Genomic DNA, 27,177 nt, shown 5'->3' on the forward strand with positions numbered 1-27,177 from the left:
GGCGACTCGTGTTCAGGTGGTTGGCGACGCTGCCTCTAGATCGCAGAGCCCCGGATTCGATTCCCGACAGAGTGCTGGTGTTTGTGTTGATATAATCAGTTCATCTCATCTCCATCGACGCCCAAGTCAGATAGAAAGAATTGCACCAGGCAGCCAGATTTCATACACATAAAAAATCATTCTCTAGCACGGAAGATCAACACACTGTCCGAAGACCGACTTATTGTACAGTCTTTTGAGTTACTTACTTAGCCTTCGTTCCTACAATGTAAGTACCATATCGAGCACTTGCCAGGTTTTCAGCTTCCTCCCAATTTAGGTCCATGCGTTGAAGATTTTTTGCGAACGTTCGTTTCCCGATGTTAAAAGGTCTGCCTCTACTTCCGTATCCGTCCGTTGGTTTCCACAGCGATGCAGATTTTGGGATCCTTCTCTCATTCGTGCCTAGGACGTGCCTTAGAAGCTTGTCTTCTTTCAGCAACGATCTTTTGCAGGTTGCCCCGATCAATTCATCTCACTATTTCAATATTTCAAAATAGGTTGTGATAGCTGAACTTTAAAATTCGCCTCAGGCTTCGTTGGTGAAAGATAATGAGCTTGTTTGCTCGTTTTACTGAAATTTTTCAGGCGCCATTTGCGTACAATGTTACCGGTATGTTCATAGAAGAGTACAGTTAAAAGTTTGTGGACATACTTGTCAGAATCTAATTGCTATCTATATTGCATTCGTTGGAAGACTGAAAATGCTTTCCCCATTATACTACTGATGTCTTCATCTACGTGCCCTTTATTACAGAAGATGCTCCAGAGGTACGAAAATCTGTCAACATCTTGTAGCAGCTTCAGCTGCACTATAATCTAAGTACATGCATTTCCACTTCTTATGCTTCTTATCTCATTACATTTTTATCGATACGGAGCTGGCTATTCCATCCAATTTGATAGTCATTAGTTGTAAATTTTGTGGTGTTTCTGCCAGAAGGACGATGTAATCAGCAAAATCCAGATCCACAAGGTAAGACTGCTTCATGCCAACGTATGCCCATGAGAGAGACGGAGAGAGAATAGAATCGTTCAACAGAAATTCCTAGTAATGAGCGGTTAAAACATCCATTTAAAGCAGTCATGGGCGACCTTTGGCGAACCGCGGGCCTGATTCACATACTTAAGCTCGCGGTCCAGATCGTCACGTGGCGCGACAATGGTGCTCCCAGCGCCATAAGTCAAGAAGACTACAGTGCAAATGACGTTAATGCTTATGGGCTAACACACCGTTATGACTGGCACCCATTTCCCGATACGCCACACCAACAAATTTTGCCTCAAAACTCGCTTTTTTTGGGAGTATCCTCAGATGTTCACATTTATTTACATGTCGTGAACACTCTTTCATTACTTACGGCGTTTTCGCGATGAGTGTCTTAAAAACATCCAGTGTAGAACAATGTCCACGACACGTAAATATATGTAAAGATCTAAACATGAGGTGTCAAGGATCTTGAAATGTCGTGGAAAAATAAGCGTCTATAAAAGGAACTGGTTACAGATAATTCATTGCAAGGACCTTCAGGTTCAACAGTTGCTGTGGTCACGATAGACAAGAACTATTTACAATTGTTAACACAAGAACGAATAGACAAACAAAATATGGCAATGAGGCAGGCAATCCCAGATGACACAAACAGGAGTAATTCTGCGATTTTTTTGGGCACAGGCAGATCCTCATCAGTGTGTTTCATAGTTCCTGTGTTAATATCCACAAAGAATATTAGCAATCATTTTTTAAATATTTGTCCAAAAATATTTTTAGTGACTGACCGCATAGGTATGAGTTGTTTCTGTGGCACTACATAAATTGAGCTAACATTTCTTTGTTCATTTTAAAAAGTTGAAAGACTACATCGCTTGAACTTAGCATATAGCGGGTTTAATATACAGAAGTGAAACTGGGAAAAACAACAGAATGACGAACATCCGAAAATGCGTCGTAAGTATAATGCGAACGTCTCGCTCTCCCACGGATTTCGGACCAGATTGAAACCAATCGCGGGTTGCGCACCCGTGATTTGAAGAAACAGAATAGCTAGCTTTCATTTACACGTGCTCGTATGGTTTAACACAGCGCGCTCGGTTGTGAGACACGCAGATTGAGGCAGACCCAGATGGAATGCGCGCAGCGGATTAACGGACGTTGGAATGTAACACCGACGAGTCTGAGTGTAGCTTTTAGGCGGTTTTCTACGCTCGTTTAGGCAACTGTTCGTCCCCGATCTCGGCACGTTGCTCGACGTCATCGATAAATCAGTTTTACACATCAAGGTCTTCGCTCGCTGCCGGCCGGAGTGGCCGAGCGGTGGTAGGCGCTACATCTGGAACCGCGCGACCGCTACGGTCGCAGGTTCGAATCCTGCCTCGGGCATGGATGTGTGTGACGTCCTTAGGTTAGTTAGGTTTAAGTAGTTCTAAGTTCTAGGGGACTGATGACCTCAGAAGTTACGTTCCATAGTGCTCAGAGCCATTTGAACCATTTCTTCGTTGGCTGCTCAATAATCGGTCCGCCGTTGACACAGATTCTTCTAGAAGTAAGGAATATTAGATTTTAAAGTCCCGCCGGCGACAAAGTCTTTATACACGGAGCACAAGCTTGGGTTCGACTGTAATGTGGAGTGAGAATTCGTTAGTAATCATTTAAGAAATTCACGGAACACCTACGACAGACAGTACAAGCAGTCGCCTTAATGCGACTCCAGTGCCTTAGCAACAAAGTCACCGCACAGTTTTTCTTCGATGCAAAGTCATTACTAACACTTCTACGACCACCGTGCGTTACAAAACTGCGTCTGTACTTGACAAAACCCGCACGATTAGCTAACGAAAGTAACACGACTGTCTGGTGTGTCACTTCGGCTGAGACCCTACGCCACGTCAGTTTGACACTCAGCAAATAGTCAGCTACGACCAGTAAACAAAGCCCGCTTTCAGGGTAAGAGGGGGAGCAAGGCACAGCCATTTGATACGTCCTTGTAGGCCAGTGACATCAGAGCAAAGTCGCTAATGGCCTAGCTAAAGAGCTTTCACGTGTATTTCGCGGCGCGCATTACCCGACACGAGCACTCGAATAAGTCCCCTATCCATATTAGTTACCCGATACGCAGCTGCTCCGTATTTCGGCCTTAGGCAAACCGCGTGGCGCTTAATTACATTCGCAGCAAGCACCGCGCCTACGCCACGTGACGTAACCTATGTAACGCGAGACTTTGTACGGCGCGAGGCCCCGTCTTCACACGGCGGCGTCTGGCGGCTGGCTGCAGCACCGGCGAGGACGACGTGCTCGGCCGGCAGCTCAGATGCGCATTCCTAGGCGAGCAGAGCCGCCGGGCGTGCCTTATCAGGGGCAAACACGGCAGTCTTGACTCACACGGCATCCTAGGCGCGAGTCACACAACGCGCGGGGGTCAACTCGCCCCTTCTCAAGCGCGGGAGAGTACAGCCTCAGTGCTCAGGTTGACAGTCTCCTATACCTGCAGCATCAATTTACCTGTATGCACTTCTTTTGTCAAGCCATTTGCAGTCATAGACTGTGAGGCTGGTCCCGGCGGAGGTTCGAGTCTTCCCTCGGGCATGTGTGTGTGTTTGTCCTCAGGATAATTTGCGTTAAGTAGTGTGTAAGCTTAAGGACAGATGACCTTAACAGTTAAGTCCCATAAGATTTCACACACTTTTTGTCAAACCATTGGCAGCAGATATCGGTGAGGCACAATTTCGCCAATAACTAATATTATTGTGTCCGGCGCTTGCCACAATTCATTGGCAGTTCCGAATATTTTAGAAATTTTCGGAAATTTGTCGTAAGTTCCTATGGGACAAAACTGCTGAGATCATAGGTCCCTAGGCTTACACACTACTTAATCTAACTTTAACTAACACTAAGGATAACACACACACACACACACACACACACACACACACACACACACACATGCCCGACGGAGGACTCGAACCTCCGATGGGGGCAGCCGCGCGAACCGTGGCAAGGCGCCTGAGACAGCGCGGCTACCCCGAGCGGCTCCGAATATTTATTTGATGCTAGGTGGGTATGGTTCCCTAGTTTCCATACGTCAGATGCACTACTGCCTTTCAAGACCACCGCAATACAGACCACAAGATTTCTTTCAAGAGGATGAAAATCAAGCAGTTTAGAGAAAATTTAGCGTACGCTTACTGACCTCTATCCAAGATCAGGGCTGTTAAGGATGATTAGGGTCTGTGCAACGCAAATGCCTGTCGGATCCCATCCCTTGCAGCTGCAGCCTGACATTCTGTACAGATCAGATTATAATACTGGTGAAGTTCGCTGTGCCAAATTTAAGCGTCACACACGATTACGACAGTCGGGCACAGCTGTGATAACGCAACACTAACGCTGGTAATCCCATTTTCAACAATACGAAGACTACGACATCTACACTCTCCTCATGAAACACACAGAATTGGGTATCGTGTGAATGTCACTCCTTTGTCTGCGTATTAGTGTCTGATTTCGGTCCGCTTCCATGGATGAAGGGTCAGCGTGGATGGCTGGCGAGCAGCTACTTGACCGAGCAGTAGCGACTTCATGGTCTGGGAAGTCTGCAAAACGGCTGGGAGAGCGGTGTGCTGACCACATGTCCCTCCATACCGCATTCGCATGATGCCGCAAGGCAAAGGATGACACGGCGGCCGGTAACTTCCCTTGGATCTTCACGGCTTGGCGTTGAGCTCTTATTCTTTTTTTAATTATGTCTGGTTGGCAGGCTAGTGTTCGCCGTACTTTTTCTTCCTGCATGCTCTCTCTCTCTCTCTCTCTCTCTCTCTCTCTCTCTCTCTCTCACTGTCCGCGGCGGTGCGGCCTGCCTATCACAAATTCAAATCGCAGAGAAGAAGCAGGTTGTTGTGCAATTTCTAGGTTTCCAGCCGGTGCATACCACACTGCCTAACCCAGGAAAAGAGGCTCAACATTTGAAGTTTTGTCCACAAACGCTACGCAAGTTTAAATCGTTGCAGGTCAAATTCTTTGTTCAATGCATGAACTGGGGACTAAACTTGACATACAAAATTTTACTGGCAGACAAAGCAAGAGTCAAGTGCCTACACCTACCTCGACGACACTCCAGCAAAAGCAGAGCTTGAACAAAGTAATGGTGCGCATATTTTCGTTCCGAGTTGAATTCACGAGTAGGTAGCGCAGAATATATTGGTATATTGGCGTGTGCCTTCCTACGCTTCGCGGAAGGCAGCACAAAGGCCCGAAGTGGTCCAGAGTGACTTTTCTCGCTACAACCATCTTCACAGGTTCCAAATCCGAAGGCTTCTGTAGGCAACGGCGACAGATCTAAGCTACGATTTCTTACTCCCCACAAAATTAAACAAAACTATCTTCAGGAAACCCGCAACCGCCGGAAGTGGCTGTCTGCCTACTAAGCGTTCCTACACAGCTTTCTCTGGGAGAATATAGTGGATGAATAAGTAAATGAGATGAGAGGACGTGCCTATACACACCATTTGAAAGGAAAAAAAGAGGACTTTTACATGTAAATAATTTAAATTGGAGGGTTCTGCGTTTCTTTCATTATCTCTCTCTCTCTCTTTTTTCCAGAGAGAACCTAACAGAGAACATCGAGGTTACCTACCGACAGCACTCCGTCTTCTGGTCACAAGTGGCCCATGGGGACCATCCGACCGCCGTGTCATCCTCAGGTGAGGATGCGGATAGTAGGGGCGTGTGGTCAGCACACCGCACTCCCGGTCGTTATGATGGTTTTCATTGACCGGAGCCGCTACTATTCGGTCGAGTAGCTCCTCAATTGGCATCACGAGGCTGAGTGCACCCCGAAAAATGGCAACAGCACATGGCTGCTGGATGGTCACCCATCCAAGTGCCAGCCACGCTCGACAGCGCTTAACTTCGGTGATCTCACGGGAACCGGTGTAGCCACTGCGGCAAGGCCGTTGCTTACCGACACAACGCATTTTTTCTTTCTGTGCAAATCTCCAAGCAGAGGAGGAAAGCTGCTTGAATCGAAATTTTAACTCTGTTGAGCTCCAGTTGACCTCAAAATTCCATGACAAAACACATTCACTGCACTGAAAATCTTGCGCGAAACGATCCGCTTGGTCAGTGGGTGTTCTTTGATGTGCTGCAGTTACGTGATAATAAAAACATCTCGTTTAGAAATCTGAGTTATTACAATGCTGGTAGCTGGTTAACAAATCTCTCTCTTCTTGCTTCCTACTTGTACAGTGTAAACAGATCCACTGTTAATATTCCAGGACTAAGGTGTCACCACTTAACACTTCCCAGATAACGTTTCACAAAAAAATGATGGTTAGTATTTGTATGGGCCACTGAGGGAGGACCGCGAAAAACTCTCGCAGATATATTATTTACCCTGGCAAGATTAGGGCCATCAGGACCTCTCTTACGTCTAACCAGGCAGTCTGCATATTTTAAGTTATGTGAGCATAATGACTCAGATCTTATAAAAAGACCTACATCTAATATTGCACATGACATTTATTGTTAGCAGTTGGTGTAACATAAATCATGGCAAGCAGTATTAGTTGCACAAAAAGCGGAACAACCTACTGCTTCAGTCGACAGTCGCAGACTGGCTACCGGTTTCAGTACGCAGTACCATCCCCAGACCATCGCCTGGCGCACAGTCGTCATATTTGCATCCCAAGTACGTGTGTCAAATACTCCTACTCAAACACACATACTTGGGAAGCGAACGGGACAACTGCGTGCCAGGGGGATAGCCTGAGGATTGTATCGTGTACCGAAACCGGTAGCCAGTAGGGAAAGTAACTAAACTGCCACTGTCGATTAAAACATAAACTTCTTCAGTGTTGGATAGGTCGCTGTTACAGTGACAGTATGCGGGAATATGTAGAAAAAGTCGAATTTGAATAGTTAGTTCATGAAGAGCAAAGTAAATAAAGCACAATACAACCACGCAGATTTAAACTAACACACTGGCAGTTTTGTCGGTTTGTTATGGGACTCAACTGCTGTGGTCATTAGTCCCCTAGAACTTAGAACTACTTAAACCTAACTAACCTAAGGACATCACACACGTCCATGCCCGAGGCAGGATTCGAACCTGCGACCGTAGCAGTCGCACGGTTCCGGTCTGCGCGCCTAGAACCGCGAGACCACCTCGGCCGGCTAATGTGCCTTCGCTGCTGCGCTTTTCATGAAGTGCTTTTTCTGTTATGTGAGAGAATGGATGGAAAAAACTTCATAAAGCACGAGTAATGAAGTGGGGGAAGATAGTGATGTGACTGACTGAGAAATGAAATCAGCGAGAAGCATAACTAGGAGAAGATGGAAGCATTTCCGCTCCTATTTGACAGAGATAAAACTAGTTATATCTGGTATGAGATTTTTCACTCTGCAGCGGAGTGTGCGCTGATATGAAACTTCTTGGCAGATTAAAACTGTGTGCCGGACCGAGACTCGAACTCGGGACCTTTTCCTTTCGCGTGCAAGTGCTCTAACAACTGAGCTACCCAAGCACGACTTAGCCCAGTTCTCACAGCTTTACTTCTGCCAGTACCTCGTATCCTACCTTCCAAACTTTACAGAAGCTCTCCTGCGGACCTTGCAAAACTAGCACTTCTGAAAGAAAGGATATTGCGAGACATGGCTTAGCCACAGCCTGGGGGATGTTTCCAGAATGAGATTTTCACTCTGTAGGAGGACGGGAGCGTAAGTCGTACTTGGGTAACTCAGTTGGTAGAGCACTTGCCCGCGAAAGGCAAAGGTCCTGAGTTCTAGTCTCGGTCCGACACACAGTTCTAGTTATATCTGTTCATTTTTTTTTTAGATGCTGATAAATCGAAGTGCTTTTCCTGAAATGCAGCATGACTCTGAATTGTGCGCACGAGAAGAGTAGCTTTTCTACGGACGACAACATAAGCAGAGAAGGAGCCTGAGAATGATTCCGTTTTATGTATAGCCCTTATGTATGATCCCATCTAGATCAGCAATTGTGATGAGCTGACAGGTACTTGATCTCTCAGGTTATGTACTGGGGAGCAGACAGACCAGTGAAACCGCTGCGAGAAACCGCGGTAAAGCTTTGTGTCCTTTATCCTGGTGTCACAGCCCACATACACGAAGATTGTACGTGAGTGTGTGTGTAACCGTGACCGGAGGCAACTTCCCACGCGGCGTGCTGCTAAGTGATTCTGCAAGCGCCGCCCTGGCTGCGGTATCTCGCAGCACACGACGTGTGTGGCCGGCGCAGGCCTCACTGAGCAGTCACCCAGGCAACACAACGTGGTAACTGCCAAGGGAGTCTCCAACACTCATGAGACTCCACCCGCGTGCGAATGAAGCAAGTTACACTGCGAGATAAATGCGTCACCCAAATTCCAGTTTCCAACGGGTGCAGGCAGCATATTCAGCAAATGTAGCTACCAGACAGGACAACAGTCACTTCCTCGAAGGCAGAAGAAAGAGGTGGCTTTCAGCTGGGTACCTGGATACACTGTGGAACTGAGGGGAATGATGACAAAGCTGACAAGAGTAGCTAAAGCAGCCTGCCAGGAAAACAACGTAGTTCACTATACCGCTCCCCCCTCCCCCTTGCTATCGTGTGGTGAGTTACAGAGTGATAGCTGAGTGGTACAGACTGGCTAGTCGTGGCCAACAAAAAGCTGCAGTCGGTGAAGCCAAATATTCGACCATGGCACACTTCCTTTTGAAATCAAAGAAGGGACAATGTGGTCCGTCCTAACCTTCGTATCAGACACTGCTCAGTGACCCATTTTGTCTCTTGCGCCATGAAGATACGCCGGAATCCAGTGCTTGTGGAGTCACACTCACTATACATCATGTTTTAAAGTCGTGTGTGTTGGATGCTGAGAGGAGGGAATCCTCTGGTCTACTGGGGGACTTATCATCAATTTTGAGCCCATGTCGGAACAATAGCAGGAAAACTGTTGATATTTTGTTGTGGTACCAGGAATCTCTCCAACTTAATTCGACGAAGATTTTAATTTTTTTTATACCCTCCATTATTTTGTGAATACTATTATACTATTACGTCTGATAACGGTATGAACTCATATTCCGGAGATTGTATGTGAAATTTTTTATGGCTGTGGCGGCAGTTATATGGAGTTTGCTTTCCGTTTTCACAAGCGTGACTACTCATACAGCAGCACCACGATTTTGAGAAAGAGAGCTCATGACCACGCTGTTCAGCACTGACGATTTTAAATCCATCCATCCAGAGTACATCCGCTTTCCCTAAGGCCAGAGGTCTGCGGATGTATCTCTGCACATCCGCAATCTTTTTGAATAAAATAATTTTTTGTATTACGCTGCGCCGCCCGGGGTGGCCGAGCGGTTCTAGGCGCTTTAGTCTGGAACCGCGCGACCGCTACGAGAGAATGTATCTCTTACTCTAAAATATGAACGAAGCAAATTCGTCGCAAAATCTGTAGCATACACGGTAGGAATGTTATGGGACTACTGTCTTATCAGTCAGAAACGCATTTATACGATACCATCGTCGCCGGTGAGGGCCGAGTGCCCCCCATGACGCAATCAGAAGAATCGGCAGTGGGCGGGGTAACTGTGTCATGTTGGTACCCGCATATGTTGCAAGGTGCAGTGCGTTCCCAGTAGGGGACGCAGTTTTCACCTGCCGAGAGGTAGCGTGTCCTACAAGCTACATGTCACCCAGTTCCATAAAATACGTCCTATTTCTGTTACAGAACTACCAAATCTTTCATTGCGAGTCGTTCTACGAAGGGCTCTTAATTGTAAGGTCGTACTCCAATGTGGAACTGCAAGCATGCAAGCCATAAACTGCTCCTGCGGTGATTTAGACAATTAACTGCACTTAGCTACTTACGAAATAAAGTCCCCTCATGGAGCACAAGTTCATCTGATATAATTGCCAGATTTGTAGAGGTAAAGGCAGCCTGTTACAAGAAAAAGGTCCACCTTACACCAAGAAACGTAAACGTGAAGACAAAGAAAAGTTTGATTGATACCTTTGTCTCCTGTGTGGTCTTGTGTGGCTGGGAAAGGAGGGCAATTGGAGCACGCGAGCCGGCCGAAGTGGCCGAGCGGTTCTAGGCGCTACAGTCTGAAACCGCGCGACCGCTACGGTCGCAGGTTCGAATCCTGCCTCGGGCATGGATGTGTGTGACGTCCTTAGGTTAGTTAGGTATAAGTAGTTCTAAGTTATAGGGGACTGATGCCCTCAGAAGTTAAATCCCATAGTGCTCAGTGCCACCTTTTTTGGAGCACTCGATAAAGAGGTCTGCAAGTATTTGGAAATGTGGTGCTGGAAGAAGATGGAAAAGATCTCGCGGACAGCAATGCTCACAAATGAAGATATTCCTGGAAACAGGTTACAAAATATCTGTTATCAACAGTACGAAAAAGACGATATCAAGTAATTGGCAACTCCTACTAATGCAATAATTTTCTAGCTAAATGTAATGGAAGCAATAATTCGGTAGGAAGGAGGAAGTGGAAGACCCAGATTACAATGGTCCACACGGATCATATATGGTGCAGGAGCAGGATCGTATGAAGAAATGAAGAGACTACCAGGAAACAGAGAGGAATATAGAAGAACCATTGCTGTCAGACAGTCTTCGTATTAAGAATTACGAAGATGGATGCTCCGAATCAATAGATGCAACGTCACCATGAACTCCAGAAATTCCTGTTCCCGGTTTCGTTGCCTGGTTAATATTACGGCAGGCTGGCTGCCGCGACTGAGTGGAGAGTAGTTTTTCGCTACATTTCTTATTCAGAGGCCGAAAGTTTTTCGGTGCATCGAGGATGTGCCTCCAGTATTTTAAGTAAACTGCCCCCAACATTCTACAACATTCGTATGGTTCGGAGAATTTCACACGATAACTTCGGTTTCAAAACGTTCTCCACTTGCATTTACTTCTTACAATATCCATGCGGAGAACATTCTCATGGCATGGAAACTTGTGATGGAAAACTGGTACGCTAAACCATCAGACACAATAAAAAAATTGAAGATTCACACAATTCTGTAAGTACTCGATCTGAGAAGACACTATACTCGCCGTCGAACACCAAAACGTTCAAATATGTCAAAAATGGAGCTTTTTCCCCATGCGAAAAGCATTTTTATAGGGAATGCAACGTGGGTTAATTAGAACGATGTCAGAATCAAGTTTGCAAAACGTGAAACAGGTATCTGCAAGATAAGGCGCACTTGTCAGAATACGATAATCCAGGCCCCTCATGAAGGAAATGCTTTATTCTCATTAAGGGTACGTCAAAACACATGTCTTTCAGCTCTCAATAAATACCATTAAAACAAAAGGTGATGCTCGGACCTAAATCAATCCTAAAACGCTTAATAGCTCTCGCCTAAGTCAAAGGTAAGGCTCTGGCACATTGACAATCCTAGTATAAGCTCCAGCTGCTACAGACGTGTAACGATGAACGTGCAGAACTTCCAGAATATAGCTGGATGATAGTTGAGCAGAGCTTCCAGAATGTAGCTGGATGATAGCTTTGAGAGTGGTTTTGAAAGCTGAAGAAATTCAACTAATGTATAAAATATTATTTTAAGAAGAGGAAAATAAATGACTTTGAATTACAAAACTTTCTTCTTTTGTAATAACTGATCATAAAATTGTCTGTTTCGCGTCAGCTTTATCACCATTCTAAGGGACACCGCTCTTGATCTATTAATGGGCTGATTCAGGGTGTATTGAAAAAGAGATGGGAAACCATTACCACGTGACGTTGACGATGTCAGTATATACTTTTGAGGATATATTTTATCGAATTGCAAGGGACTGGTTTCAGTTCACTTTCATCATCTGCAATTCTATACAGTTACGAAGACGAATTTCGCTGTACAGTCCATAAAAAAATTTAATTGTTTGGTTAAATTGCAACGCTATTTTAGTTTTCAAAAGTCATAACTGTTTCTGATCACCGTCAATGTTTTCTCCAAGAACAGTACGTTTTCATTTATGCCAAAGTGATTAACCGGAAAGGTAATTTTAATTTTTTTATTTTATATTGGAATAAAAAGATATGACAACAGAGGGTTCGACCGTAAGTCTGGCAGTTTCTTTATGTACACTAAGTGAATTCAACATAACCTAAGTTATGTTTCTAGCAAAACTGCACGGGTAAACGAAAGACAATGATAATAGTTGCAAAGAGGCAGTGCTCTTCCTACGGAGGTAACGACCTCTCAACATATCGTACGGTTCACGTAATACTAAGAAGCGATATCAAATGAGACGATAAGTTGAAACAAGTATTCATGTAAGTGATTGGAAGGCATACATTTGTTGGAGGGTTCTGGGAAAACGTCTTACGCCCGTTAAGGAAATCGCAAATCGAAATAACCGAGGTGTTTGGAGTCCTTACCAAGCAAGCACGACAGCAAACATCTAACAAAGTCAGAGGCGCTCTGCCAGAATATTAACAGGTTGGCATATCCCATACCAAAGTATAACAGAAATCTTTGGAGAATTTAATTCAGAATCCTCAATCCTCGAAAGAAAGACAACGTAGTTTTCGTGATACCTTCTTGCGTATATGTATTCGAAGAAGACTGTGCTACTTTACTACTACCACGTTTGTACAAAGTGCGTCTGGAAATTTCGGTGAAAGCTCTCAGAAAATAAAGTAAACGAGGTTTAAAAATACCTTTACTGCCCTACAAAGAAATCACCGTACACTTCTGACATCGGTTGTAAAGCTGTTGGAAATTGTCATCTTGTGGAATCGCTCGAAGCACCGTTGATATCCTAAACATTGCGAATGTTCGTGAACAATAATGTTTCCACTGTCCTTGGTAATCTCCAAATCCTCTGCTCTCATTCTGAAAGACAGCTGCCGATCACTCGCAAGCATCGGTCGCACTCGTGCCATTGCAATGTTAGTGCAAGTGTACGATGTTGAAGCAGTGAGTAAAAAGTGTGTTTGTGTAATTTAAACGCTTAGGAGGAAAGGAAGTGTGGAGGACCAGCCGCGTTAGAGTCAACGAGCACAAGCCCAGACAACTTCGAACGAATGCAACGGATACTTGCCGGTGATCGGCGGCTGTCTTTGAGAATAAGAGCACTAGAGCCGAAGACAGGCAAAGAGAGCGTAAACACTATTGTTCACGTCGAGGATATACAAGAACGTGTGACCGCGGTGCTTCCAGCGATTCCACAAGAAGCGTTTGCTGACAGTTTCTAACAGCTTTACAACAGATGTCATGGTGATTAATTTGAAGGCCAAAAAAGGTATTTTGTTTGTAACTCGTATTTTCTTTATTTTCCAAGACCATTCACCGAAGTTTTCAGATGTATCTTGTACATGACGCGTAGAGGTGATCAGGATAAAAGATATTAGTGACTGTACGGAGGCGTATACAATGATTTAGCCCTAGTTCCTTGCTTTATGTATTTCGAAAGGTGGTCGTATGGACTAAAAGAAGAAAAAATTGTTTAATAAATCTGGCTCTAGAGTGCATACCTTAAGAGCTATGAGCACTTGTTCAGCAGAAGAGGTGTGTTTTGCAGCGATGAAGGTGAACAAGTTTATCACTTTAGAGCCGGTATTTCGTGGGCATTCTTTTCTTGTTTGGTTCCTTACTACCACCTCTCAAAAAAGCAAAACCAAAGTGCCTGCAGTAGAAGAGATTTGTTTTTACAGTACTAAGATGATTAACTGCTCATACCTCTTAAGGTATGCCATTTTATAGGCCGTGTTTATTAAGAATTTTTTCACTTGGAGTGATCGTTCCTATCATATACCTGAACATTGACCATTCCTCCTGCAACACCCTGTATGTGTAGATGTAGATGTGGAATGGCGATTGAGCAAGTTGGGTGCACGAATGTTATGTGAACCATTCAGGTGAGCGCTACCCCATTACAGATGTGCCTGATCAATTCTGTCACGTCCGCGAGCTGATCTGGGGTCCTATTCTGTATCTTTCCGTCGTTTTGCCGATCGGTTCGCTACACCAGCGCACCGAACGGTTCTGTTTTCGAAACTAAGCTCCAACCTTATTCAGTAAGCATTTCGAAAGCGATGCCGAACGGTCCTAGCGAACCGAAACCCTGTTGTCAGTTCTCGTGCCAACCAATAGAAAGCAATCTGCCTCACATCCGCGCATGCGCACTGCAGCGCCCCGAACTCGAAGCGGCTAGCAGCAGACAAAGGCATGCCATTCTTCACAGTACCGGAAAGTGTGGTTAGAGTACGTAATACTGTTCAAATTTCGCTGACCACGGGCTTCCATGAATGCTTGATAACGTTAGAATACTGACTGTGTTCTGGAAACCGTCGTAAATGTCACAATATGTCATTTTATTCTCATTCACATCGACGCCTTCCTTTGGATTTTACGTTTGGGAATATGAGTTAGGATTGGAGTGTGATACCACATTGTACAAATAAATCTATAGAAACACCCGAAAAATTCGTCATTTTTTCTGTTTTCCGTCGTTCCTTAGTTGCATCAAAATTCATGGAGGTACGTTCCGTCTATACAACTAACTGATGACAGTTTTTTTATTGCCTTATGCGTTTCGCTTCCTTTATTCGTGATGATGCTTCATAAATAAAAGAACCGAAACTCGTATGGGAATAAATGCCTTCAGTTAGTTGCATAGACGGAACACATCTCCACGAACCTGAAAAATTGTTTAAGAGAGTATCAAAAGAATAAGAAGACGCATAGAATGTGGTTGTAGCTCGCTCCTAGAGATCCAAATGATGAAATAGCCAACTTCTCTATATAATACATCAACGATTTGGTTCATAAAAACAAACTTTATAAAATTGTCTTTTCGAGAGCGTGTGGCTAGTGCAACCATAGAAGTTCGTTGCAGTTTATAACCAGCGTTTGATGAATCAAAATGTTTTATACATGGTGGTACGGTCTGAAAATATTGTGGCAGGAACCTTTCATCTTTGTCTACTGTTGTTAAGCATTCGATCGAAGATAAATACTTGTGACAAGCTATAGTATATAGGCGATTGCTGCTACTTCCATTCGCAGTAATTTACGTTGTGCTCTTAGATTCCTGTCTGACCATACCCTCGAAAATCGCTACGTATTCCGAAAAAATGGTGACTTATTTGTGACAAGTAGTAGTATAAATGTCACTGCCAGTTGTTTCTCACACAATAATTTCATCTTTCATTTCTTAAACAAAAGTCACGAAATCGGCGATACTCGTTACTGAGAAAGCGCTCTCCTGCGTGTAAATTACAACGAATGTTTCAGAAAAATGCTTAACTTTCACGCTTAACGAAATCTCAGAATCTGCTGCAAAAACACGAAGAGAGAAAAAAAAATTCGCAAGAAGCAGTATACGCACCCACACCATTTACCACGACAGTTTGTTGCCTTACCAACTTCGCTACTACAATTCACAAGTTGTTTGTGCTTTATGTTATGTGATTTCATTCGACAGAGACGCAGGCTGACGAAATTTTGGAAGGTTTCCTCTATTAGACTTCTCAAAATTCCTTTGCATTGTTTCTTAAATTTTTTACACGCGTTTCGACAGTTAATAAGTAAAACTCTTAACTGCTTAAAAATAACAGGTATTTTGAGAGAATACTGACCGAAAACTTTTTTTTGGATGATGTAATCATTTTCAGTAACAACCTAACCTAACCATATTTCTAACAAAGGAAAAGTGTATATTATCAACCCACTTACCAACTGGACGCGTCCTGTGATGATTCTTTAGTAACACAATCACTAAATCCGAAACTAAAACCGCTCAATATGTTTAAAATAACAAATTATATGTGTGAATAAAACACAGCTAAACGAACGACGGGGCTATACCGAAATCCAAAACCTCTAAGTACAGTTGTCGAAAAATCGGAGAGAGGACCGTTCGGTAACATGTCTCAGAAGCTTATTGAATAGGAAATTCGGATAAAGAACCGAAAATGACGTCCCTACCGAGACTAACCTACTGCACCGATCGGTATGAGCGATACAGAATAGGACCCCTGGTCACCCATCGGTTCGACCAGTGTGTGTTGCCGGATTAGTGTCGACCACGCCTGCAATTGCTAAGGGAGCGCTCCGCGGACGCTTCGCCAGCGCCGCTTTTCCAACGGTCCTATATTCCTGTCAAGAGGTTATCAAGCTAACACCCGATGGACAACCTACGTTGGACGGACACAGGTCGCTACATGTATCGACCCGGCGTGATTTCGAGCAATTGTTTGATCTGTTTTGTTCAAAGTATACGGGGTATTTGGCTAGCTAGAAAGTTGTACACCACCAAGCTGCACTGGGTTATCGACGCCGTTGTCCAGTCAAACCAGATGAATATCTCTAGTACAGACGATGGCTATTCATAATTAATATCGGCATTAAGAGACCTTGTGTTATCTGGCATTGCGTATTAAATGGCCGTGGTTTGGTCGTTTCGAAAACGCTTTTCAGTTATTGTTTTACGGCTTGTTTTGATTGTGTTTACTCAAAGGACTGTTGTGGCATACTTCTTTTTATGTCGATCTCAAGTTCATTTTGTGTTACTGCTAGCACGTAAAACAAACTACATGGGAATAGTTTGTAAATGCTACTGCTTTTTCAAAAACTAAAAGAAATGTGCATGTTATAAATTTACGACCGTAAGGCTATTCCTGTATTTCTGTTCTTGATGTCTGACTATTTTAAGAAATTCTGTAAAATATTTCGCGAAACGTATAAGGGATGTTACCTTTATATTGTTTTAATAATTATACACACGAGGGTTTTTATACATTGTGGTAATAAATTTGTAGCTCGAGGTTCCTCTCTTGATGTGTTTTGCTTTTAAATTGATTTTTTTGTGCTAGTAATAAAAATTTTGTTGTTTCTGGAATGTTTTTGCGCACACCTCTCGAAACCGGCACCACCATCAACACAACCGTCACAATGGACTCTGTGAAAAGAATAGAAAAGGCTTTTTATTTTGTCTGAAACAGGGGAACTAATTATTTACACCTCGCGATATGGCACGTTTTCTTTGTAGAAGATGTGTAACTTTTTTATCTGCGCGTACATGCTCCGAGAGGCCAGTAGCACACTGCAACACACTGTACTGTGCGAGGAAAAAACGCACGACTATTGTCCACGTTAGAGCTGATATTTGGCTACCACAAACGAATCCGTGGACAGAGAACAGGTTTTGTCCGTCAGAGACTTTGCAGCGGAGGCTCTCAGCCTGATTAAATTCTTCAGTGTTACGTGTGTGGCACCAAGAAGAATTTTAATCAAAAAGTTCCTTGTCGACGAGGTTCAATCAGTAATCGTTCTATGGAAAGTGTCTTCATTACGCTCTTGACCTTTTCTCTGGAAACATAAAAGAAGCACGGCATTGTTTATGATGTCCAAACACGCTCTGGAATACTGTACTCGTTTATCGTGCAGCGTTATAATAACTATAGGAATAGTCTCTACGTTGCTGCTAAGGTGCACCCTTTCCTCTTCGCAAGGCTGCTCGGCACGCTAAACTGACCGTAGCCGGAGCATATCATACATCTGAGCAGAGTGCAGCGCACCTATTGGTGCAAGCAGGAGGTACAGAGAGAGAGAGAGTGAGAGCTACGCACATCCCTGTCTTATATTATGCCCTCCGAACTTACACCACAATGGAATGGACTGCGCATGTCGTCAGAATATTCAAACCAACTCCCTCCTTGCTCAGGATGGATGCCGCTTGCAGGCAGATTATGGAGTAAACGTTAGTTACTCACAGTTATGGGTTTTTCAGCCACTATTTACTGATTATAGTCGTGAAGTGTTACAACTTGTGGCTACATAATAACGGGGCTACTGCTATAAAACATTTTATTGCAAAAATATACATACTGAGTTATCGTCACCCTCCATGTACGCCTCTCCTCCATCACTACAACGCTCAACGCGAATTTTCCTTTGATGGAACTCTGCCTCTCTGAGCTCCTTGACGACGCGTACAGCTTTTTCTTTCACTGGTTCAACCACCGACTGAACTGGTTTTTATTTTTTTTTAACGCACATTTAATGCAGAACCCATGACTACTTCTTCCACAATTCGGGTCGTTTCTTTCTAATTTCTCAAGAAGTTCTGCAATAACCTCAAAGTAGTAACGTTGATTAATAGTTCGACCTTCAGGTACCTTGAAAAGCTACACAATTCCAAGAATATCGAAAAAAACAGTCACAATGTCATTGAACACTGATTCGCAAATTCGAGATTTTTCGCTCTCGGTGAAAGAAAAAAAAAAGGTTCGAATGGATCTGAGCACTATGGGACTTAACTTCTGAGGTCATCAGTCCCCTAGAACTTAGAACTACTTAAACGTAACCAACCTAAGGACATCACACACATCCATGCCCGAGGCAGGATTCAAAACTGTGACCGTAGCGGTCGCGCGGTTCCAGACTGTAGCGCCTAGAACCGCTCGGTAAAGTTCGCCGCTTCTAGTGCATCGACTAGTGCTTAGTTTCTGGATCATAAGTGAAAAACCAAGATTCGTCACTCTTTCCAAGAAATTGGGTCATTTTTAGTGGTATTCAAAGTGTCAGTACAAAAATTCACAAGTGCTGCTTTTTGTTCGATTGTGAGCACTTTCGGCACCACTTTCTCACAGACTTTTCTCAAATTGGTTATGTAAAATTTGCCTTACGCATCCTTCGTCAATTCCTACAGGTTCAGAGTACTTAACCGACGGTCACACTGAATCAGATTACCTACTTTTTCGATTGTTTCATCCGTTCTTGATGATGAGGGGCGTCGCAGGTGTGAGCCACCTTCAACGTCTTCTCATCTACCTTAGAAATACACGAACCATTCAAAAACTGGCGTAGGTGAAACAGTCTTCACCATACACTTCCCTCAGTAAAAGATGTGTTTCAGTACCAGTTTGTCAAGTTTCAAGTGAAACTTTACGGCAATTTATTGCCCCATTATTACATTTATCATTTTTCCGGCATAACAAAATAATAGCTCTTACACAAACGAATGCCACAGCCACAATGATTTGCCTACAGCTTCAACAGTAACGGTTCTTGTGTATGTAACGGTAGAAGTTCCTAGAAAAATAATACAAAGCTAGAATGTATGTTTTTCGTCACATCCAAAACCAGAGGAAGGACCAATGATACAGGTGACAGAACAGTTTTATTATCTGACTGAATATAACCGTCACTAACCTTTTGAATATGTTCTGCTTTTTGTCTCAATACCGTTTCAGTACCTTTACTGCTTCAGTTACAAACATCGTCCGTGACAGCCTACACTGTATTAAGTAAATGATCGTTTAAAATCGGACTTGATGGACACAGCGGATGTTATATCTGGTAACAACATAGAAAAAACATTTTACTGGAGTTTTTGAGGAGTCACTGAAGGTGAAATGGGTAGCACTTCTTCCACGTACATGTGATCGGCGAATCAAAAGACGTACAGTGTAACGGTACACTTATCTATCATCGATACTTCCAACAACGGCACGGGCACGATCTGGTATTGTATCAATGGGCACAACTAGAATGAAGCGTGATGATAGGAAATGAATGAAATGATAAAAAATAATGTACACTGTGGGACTACGGTTCACGTACCTGATTGGCCTACTGCAACTTCGTCCTCGATGCTAAGCCGTCATTGGACACTGAGGGAGATAATGAGCGGCACGCTGCTCTCGAAATCCAATAGGTACTTATTTTGTCTTCAAGTAACTAAGCAGGTCCCGCTCTTCTTTCTTCTTTACTCCCGTCTATATAAGGGGTCTCCTTTTTCTTAATCTGGTTAATTTTTTATTCAGCTTTGTAGTTGGATGCCCTTTCTGACGTCAGAGTCGTCAAGGTAACTTGGAGGAAAGTCGGCTGCATCAGCTGTCTGTGAACTGCACAGGCTTTCTTCTGTGTATTCTCGTATTTTAACCGTTTGTGTACCGTGTTCTACGATACGGGGTTTAGGGGCCATCCAGCATTTGCCTAAATCGGCATGAGGCGCCGCCAAAAACCCAATTAGTCTAACTCCTTAGTACTGTGACCCCACCGCTTTATGCTGTACCTGTTGGCATGCATACTGTATATCTGGGCACAATCCCGATTACGTCGGCGACTGGCCCAACATTTGGATACAAATTTACTGCAAAATGGCTTGGCTGCTTAAAACTGTCGCAAGTCCACGGATCAAAAACATCAGCCCCCAGTTCTATCGTGTCGTCTTCCTTCGTTTAGGTGTAAAATAACTTGAATTTAGAAATGTCTGGCGGCCTCCGTTCTAAACATTGGCCTTTTCGAAGTACCTGCGGATTCCTGATGACATCAAGCGCAAACAATGGTTCGATTACCACAAAGCACTACTCATAGCAAAGTAAGAACAGCTGATAAGTTGTAATATGAGCTTCACCCTATCACGCCCAGTCTTCAGTACGGGCTTATCTCTATTCTCTATTCGAGAGGAGCGGGATTTCAACCCTCATTGAGCCAAACAGATTTAAGTTTTGCGCACTTTCCTCTAAATTACTTCACGCCGGGATAATTTCCTAAACAAAACCGCCATTTTTGTTCTCGTCGAGAATGAGTTCCTTCTACGACGATATTGATGTCGAAAGCATATTAGGCTCTTATCTTTCTTCCCTTCTCCACTTCACTTCAGGACTTGGAACGCTATGTTACGAAACCCCATACCGTCCCTCATTTCCACTTTTTGTGTGATGTGCTCTTGCTTCTTTCTACTACAGATGCCATTGCTTCGAAAATCGTCCACTGCATCGGCAATATTTTCGCATTAGATGAATCCACAACTTTTATGACTCCCGTTTCGCTTTCCTGTAGCACTATCTCCTGCAGACTATATAAAATTATGAGGATAATTCATTTCCAGATCCTGTATAGCTACGAGGATAATGTATTTCCGTTTGAAATGTAGTTAACGTTGCGTTATCCAACAGCGTTACATATCAGTATATCTGAACGCATCCCGGAGAAAACGAAGTTCTAGAGGCCGTGTTTAGCTGTATCGAAGCGTGAAAATTGGTACCGGCTACTGGGTGATGAAGAAATACTCACTGCACCGGGTAAAAGCTATTTGCCATTCCATTTGTGCGAGAGCCGGCGGCAGTGCGGCAATTAAATTTGATACGCCGGGCAGTGAGTAGCTTCCCTACGTATGAAGTGTCCGCAGCTGGAACTTACTTGCGTTGCTCACGCCATTACCTAATTAAGGCCGCAGCGCCGGCTCCGCAATTACTTTTTCGTTATCACTGCATTTCGCTCGATTGAATATGGATTCTGTAGGCGTTATCATCAAAAATATTAGCCAACCAGCACTTACACGCGTTTTTCCGAGACTTGAGTGTCACCTCTGCTTGTTACATTATCAGAATTATAATTATTTCGAACACTTACAACAACCAACAGAGTGATAGTATGGTCCGCTCTGATAGCATTCATTAGATTTTCGACAGCTTCGAACTGAGTCAGCTATTTCTGCCAAATCACAACATCCTCCACGGTATGTACCATTCCTGCCACTAGTAATACATTTTTGTCTGCGTCTCGATCGTTCGCTAACGAACCACTGGTTATTATAGGTCCCTTATACCCAACTCTACCCTGCCGAGGGGCCCTGACCGGCTCACGGGTACCGACAGATTGCCGTATCAACCTACGCCAACGGTGTACGGAAAGGCATGTGATCAACACACTGTACTATTGGGCTTTGTCAATTTTCAAGGCCTAGAGCCGCTTCGACTCGGCCAAGTACTTCAACTGGCATCCCGTTTAAGCCCACACATCAAAGAAATTCCCTGGCAGTAGCCCAGGAATCGAACCCGGCTCGTCCGCAAGGCAGTCGACCGCGTTGACCACTCACCACAGCGGCAGCCCCTATACCAAAATGTTCAGTAGGTATCCCTGAGCAACTTCCGATGTTTTATCGACGGAGTTCGGATTCACGCTGTATATTCTACACAGAACGTACACAGCAAAAACTCCATTTTAAAATCAACGTAAATAACAGAGACGAGACTCGAATGTACACCTTAAGATCGATTCACGATGATGAGGTCACACTAGACGGAACGTGAACTCAAAGTCACTTCGCTTAGCTCAGTGGCCAACTCTGAAAATGGCGTTTTGGAGTAACATCCATGATACCAAAAGTAGGAATATATTTTCAGAATTATTTCTTCTTTTTCTTGCCCTTATCGGCGCAAAGGACGCATGCTTATTAACGGATTTGGCGTCGTTTGTTGAAGGAGTGACAGGGTGCCCTTCCCGCCGCCATCCCTTACCCCCACAGGACGGAGTGTGTGTACTCCGACTGTCTTGTGTGTCCTGTTGCTCACGTGAAAGTGAGTGAATTTTTGAAATGCCCAGAGGATTGTGTACTTGAAGCGTGACTCGGGTACTGGCACGGTATTCACCTAGAGGAGTGGGAGAAACCGTCTAAAAACCACACCCAGACTGGCCTGCGTACCAACCCTCGCCGTTAATCCGTCAGACGGATTCGAGCTGGGGTCAGCGGGCCTCCTCATCCCGAATGCGGCGCTTTAAAACGCTCGGCCATCCGGGCGCATATCAAGGAACTCTCCCCATAATGATGTTTATGATGACCAAAGCAAACGGACGTCCTTGATGAAGTTCATATGGTGAACTGGTGAGAAGTGCAACAGCAGGTACCCTTTCAATATATCAACTAACATATACCTGCAGACAAATGAAGTAACAGTCATAACTGAATATACAGCGCGTCTGTACTTCACTCATTGTATTGGATACCATCTGCCTCAAATCATCTTTAAAACTATGTAAACATAAAATTTAAATGTTGTACTTGATTCTGTTCACATAATTCAATATATATGCGGCGTGTGTTCTTTCGGACATGTTCGAAACAACAGGCACCACATACGTATAATTACGTCGATGATGACCGAAGTTACCTTCAGTGCAAATGCACACCAAGCTCTTACTGTTATGGGAATCGGCGAGATGCAGTGAGTAATGAGAGCAATGAACAGGGGCAGTTGTGTGTGGGATACGTTGAGAATTTGGGTTTGACGGGAGCCGTGCTAGGTGGTCCGCGTGGTTTTGGTGGCCTCTGTGTCCGGATGGCTTGGTGGTCAGCACATCTGACTAATAAGTAGGTGACTCCCGTTCGAATCCCAGTCCGGCACTAATTTTCAACATGCCCCACTGAAATAAATCAATACCCACTCACAGCTGACATCTTTAATTCATTTGCGTCTGAAAAAAAATTTATCCACAACGTCATGAAACATCCCCACTGCGTCACGGAAACAATGCAAAATAACAAAATAAGGGCAAAGAAGATGCAAAAGCATGAGCTCTACCAATATAACATGACTGAGCTCAGTGGAAATAGGTTAACTTTCAATATTAGTAGGCGACAACACCGGTCCTCCACCAAAACCACCTTCCCGAGAAACCTTGGGTCTCGTATGTTCCACTTAGGGCCTGTGTGAATACCACCATTTTGAATATTTTGACGTCCCATTCTGTCCCGTGTGAAGCAACCTTTAGCCTTACTGCACAGTGACGTTGCCCCCTACTGGCAGTTTTGAGTTAGGAACTAACATTGTGGCAAGGAACTTGAAGTGAAGACGCTGCAAGTGAATCCATAATGTAACGGATGTAGGTGCAGAGCTGAAGTGAAGGGCAGGCAGGCAGGAGTTGGGCTCGCCAGCGCGGCGCTGCTCCAGTGCCGGCTGGCGTTCTTTCGCTCCCTGTGAGCCTCCAATCGGAGCTGTGCGGCAGACGCGGCGTCACTGTGGAGGCGCGCTTTCTCCCGGAACGGAAAGTTGGCTCCCATGCACGCCTGCTGCCACTCGGCCCCGGGCACAGTAGCGACGCAGCTCAGCGTGCTCTGTGGCGTACCCAGCAACACATTCAAAACGCGACACGTCGGAGGCAATGACGGTAAACGAAATCGTTGTTGTTGTGGTCTTCAGTCCAGAGACTGGTTTGATGCAGCTCTCCATGCTACTCTATCCTGCGCAACCTTCTTCATCTCCCAGTACCTACTGCAACCTACATCCTTCTGAATCTGCTTAGTGTATTCATCTCTTGGTCTCCCTCTGCGATTTTTGCCCTCCACGCTGCCCTCCAATACTAACCTGATAATCCCTTGATGCCTCACAACATGTCCTACCAACCGGTCCCTTCTTTTTGTCAAGTTGTGCCACAAACTTCCCTTCTCTCCAATCCTGTTCAATACTTCCTCATCAGTTATGTGATCTACCCATATAATCTTCAGCATTCTTCTGTAGCACCAAATTTCCAAAGCTTCTATTCTCTTCTTGTCTATCGTCCATGTTTCTTCCATACATGTATACACTCCATACAAGTACTTCCAGAAACGACTTCCTGACACTTAAATCTATACTCGATGTTAACAAATTGTTCTTCTTCAGAAACGCTTTCCTTGCCATTGCCAGTCTACATTTTATATCCTCTCTACTTCGACAATCGTCAGTTATTTTTCTCCCCAAATAGCAAAACTCCTTTAGTACTTTAGGTGTCTCATTTTCTAATTTAATACCCTCAACATCACCCGACTTAATTCGACTACATTCCATTATCCTCGTTTTGCTTTTGTGGATGTTCATCTTATATCCTCCCTTCAAGACACTATCCATTCCGTTCAACAGCTCTTCCAAGTTCTTTGCTGTCTCTGACAGAATTACAATGTCATCGGCGAACCTCAAAGTTCTTATTTCTTCTCCATGGATTTTAATACCTACTCCGAATTTTTCTTTTGTTTCTTCGTAATTACTGAAATAATCGAAAATTAAGCTACAGCCTAATTTAAATTCGTTGGCATCTGATGTTAAAGGTCCAAAGGCAGGGGGGGGGGGGGGGAGGGGGCTATCCACGCCGACAAAAAATCGCTCCTCCTCGTCTGCCCCGGCTAGGTGTCACCAGCCGCATTGAAGTAGGTAAGCGCTAGGGTCTCCCAGAAATGTTGTGACAAACGTCTAAGGGAACATCGGGCACATTACCAGGATTGAGAATTGCACTGCAACCTGTGGTCGCAAACGTCGTCGTAGGCCGCTAGATGGAGCCGAGAGTACTGGAAGAGAACGCGCAGCTAGCTGGTGTTTGTCATGAACGTAAGGGTTTCCTCACTCAAGCGCTACCCAAGGCACGAGGAACATGGAACGGAATACGACCGGTGACCTTGCAGACATGCACTTAAGATATTGAAAAGCTGCGTGCAGTGGATTAGCCGATGGATGCATGTACGGAAAATGCTTCACAGACAGATATCAACCGCACCCAGATTGTTTGTACGTCGGCATCGAAGTTTGTGCGAGTACGAGCCACTAAGAAGTGGCAGGGCTACTGAAGGCAGGACACGATAGGCGCGTTCGATAGTTTGGGAAGAACTTGTATTGGATGCCGTGGAGACTAATCCAAGTACCAGCGTACGTACCGCTGCCTCTGACTTAAGAATGTCTCGTAACAGTGTCCAGCATGTTTTGAACGCCGAGCCCTAACACACCTTCCATCTTCGAAGGTGCAGTTATTTCACTCCACTTACCATTTGCACCGAAGTAGCCGAGATGTGAATTTCACATGTTATATGTTCTTCATTAGGGATGTCGTATTCAATCACCACAATGATCATTTGTGGGCACCGGAAAAGCCCCACGGTGCGCGGCACAATATCGCCTCACAATTAATGTGTGGGGCCGGGTTGGTCGGCGTTGGCAACTGCTTAGGTGGGCCGCACCTTTTCTCATCCCTCTTGACCGCCGCAAATTATCAGACCTTTCTGAAACAAGTTCTTCCCAGATTGCTTGAAGATGTTGCAGCAAGTCTGTGGCGTGGCATGTGGTTCCAGTATATTGGGGTGCCTGCTCATTTTGGAATGGCTGTTCGTAGACACCTGAACAAGCCATCTACGCACCGATGGCGTGGTGAACCGGTTCCCTGGTCCCCATGCTCACCGGATATATCGAGCCTCGATTTCTTTCAGTGGGGAGCCATGAAATCTCTGATATATCGCGATCACGTGGACTCTAAAACGGATTTCGTTGCAAGAATCGTCTGTCATAGCTACTATCACAGAAACTTCCCTTATGTTCAAGCGCGTCCGGTAGTCAATGCTCTGTCAGTGTTAGGCATGCATCACATCTGATGGTACGAACTTCGAGCATCTGTTGCATCACTAGAGCTGTATTCATGTCGTACACCACGTGTACTCATTATGTCCAATAAATATTTCAAATGAATCACTCTTGTTTCCTTTCCTATCTTCCATGTCTGCTACCACTTACCGCTGACGTCTGTGGCCATGGGTTGCTATGCAATTCTCAGCTCTTATCATGTGCCTCACCTCCTCTAGAAGTTAATCACAACATTCCTGGGTACCTTGCATAGACGTTTAAGGAAAAATTTCAATATGAGAATAAAATTCTTGTGATGGTATGTCCTGAAACCAGTACCTGTTGACATATTGACCAATCTGTCCTCTCATTCCCATTGCCCTTCAGCCTTTCTTCGCAGTGAATCATGCACTCTTTCAAATGCACCTGGTTCCATTCGGTTTGCGTAACATGCATTGGTGCCAAGCCCCTCTGACGTCTCCACATTATCGGTATGTTGGTCATACACCAACTCTTTTAAATGTCCCCTAGCCACAAATCTAATGGATTCAGGTCCGGTGAACGGGAAGGCCATGCTACCGGACCTCCTCGACCAATCCATCGCCCATGAATCACTGCAGTGATGAATTTTTCCACTATCTGTACAAAATGGGATGGTACCCCGCCGTGCATAACATTACAGTCATTTTTTCCGGAAGAGTAACGTTCTCCACCAGCGTTGGTAAGTTATTGTGCAGAAATCAGTCATTACAGCATCTGTTTACGTGTTTGGTACAGTGTATGGGCCTAGGAGTCTGTCATCTACAATAATCCTATCCATTCACTAATAATGAAGCTATCCTGATGCCTCATCTTCACGGCTGGTCCAATATTTGTGTTTCCCCACAGGGGCGTATTGTGGTAATTTACTCTCTCTCTCTCTCTCTCTCTCTCTGTGTGTGTGTGTGTGTGTGTGTGTGTGTGTGTGTGTGTGTGTGTGCGAGGGCGCGCGCTTGCGGGCGTACGTTTGTACATTAGGGGTA

General features: G+C 44.5%; 1 protein-coding gene and 1 pseudogene across 2 annotated transcripts in view; both read right to left on the reverse strand.

Moving 5' to 3' along the window:
• Positions 1-27,177, reverse strand: part of LOC126353835 (ecdysone receptor) — a 1,466,551-nt gene that overhangs the window by 1,018,965 nt on the left and 420,409 nt on the right. The gene's annotated exons all lie outside the window — the stretch shown is intronic.
• Positions 5,877-5,993, reverse strand: LOC126357301 (5S ribosomal RNA; annotated as a pseudogene).

Source organism: Schistocerca gregaria, chromosome 3, assembly GCF_023897955.1.
Source record: "Schistocerca gregaria isolate iqSchGreg1 chromosome 3, iqSchGreg1.2, whole genome shotgun sequence".
Classification (NCBI taxonomy): Eukaryota; Metazoa; Arthropoda; class Insecta; order Orthoptera; family Acrididae; genus Schistocerca; species Schistocerca gregaria.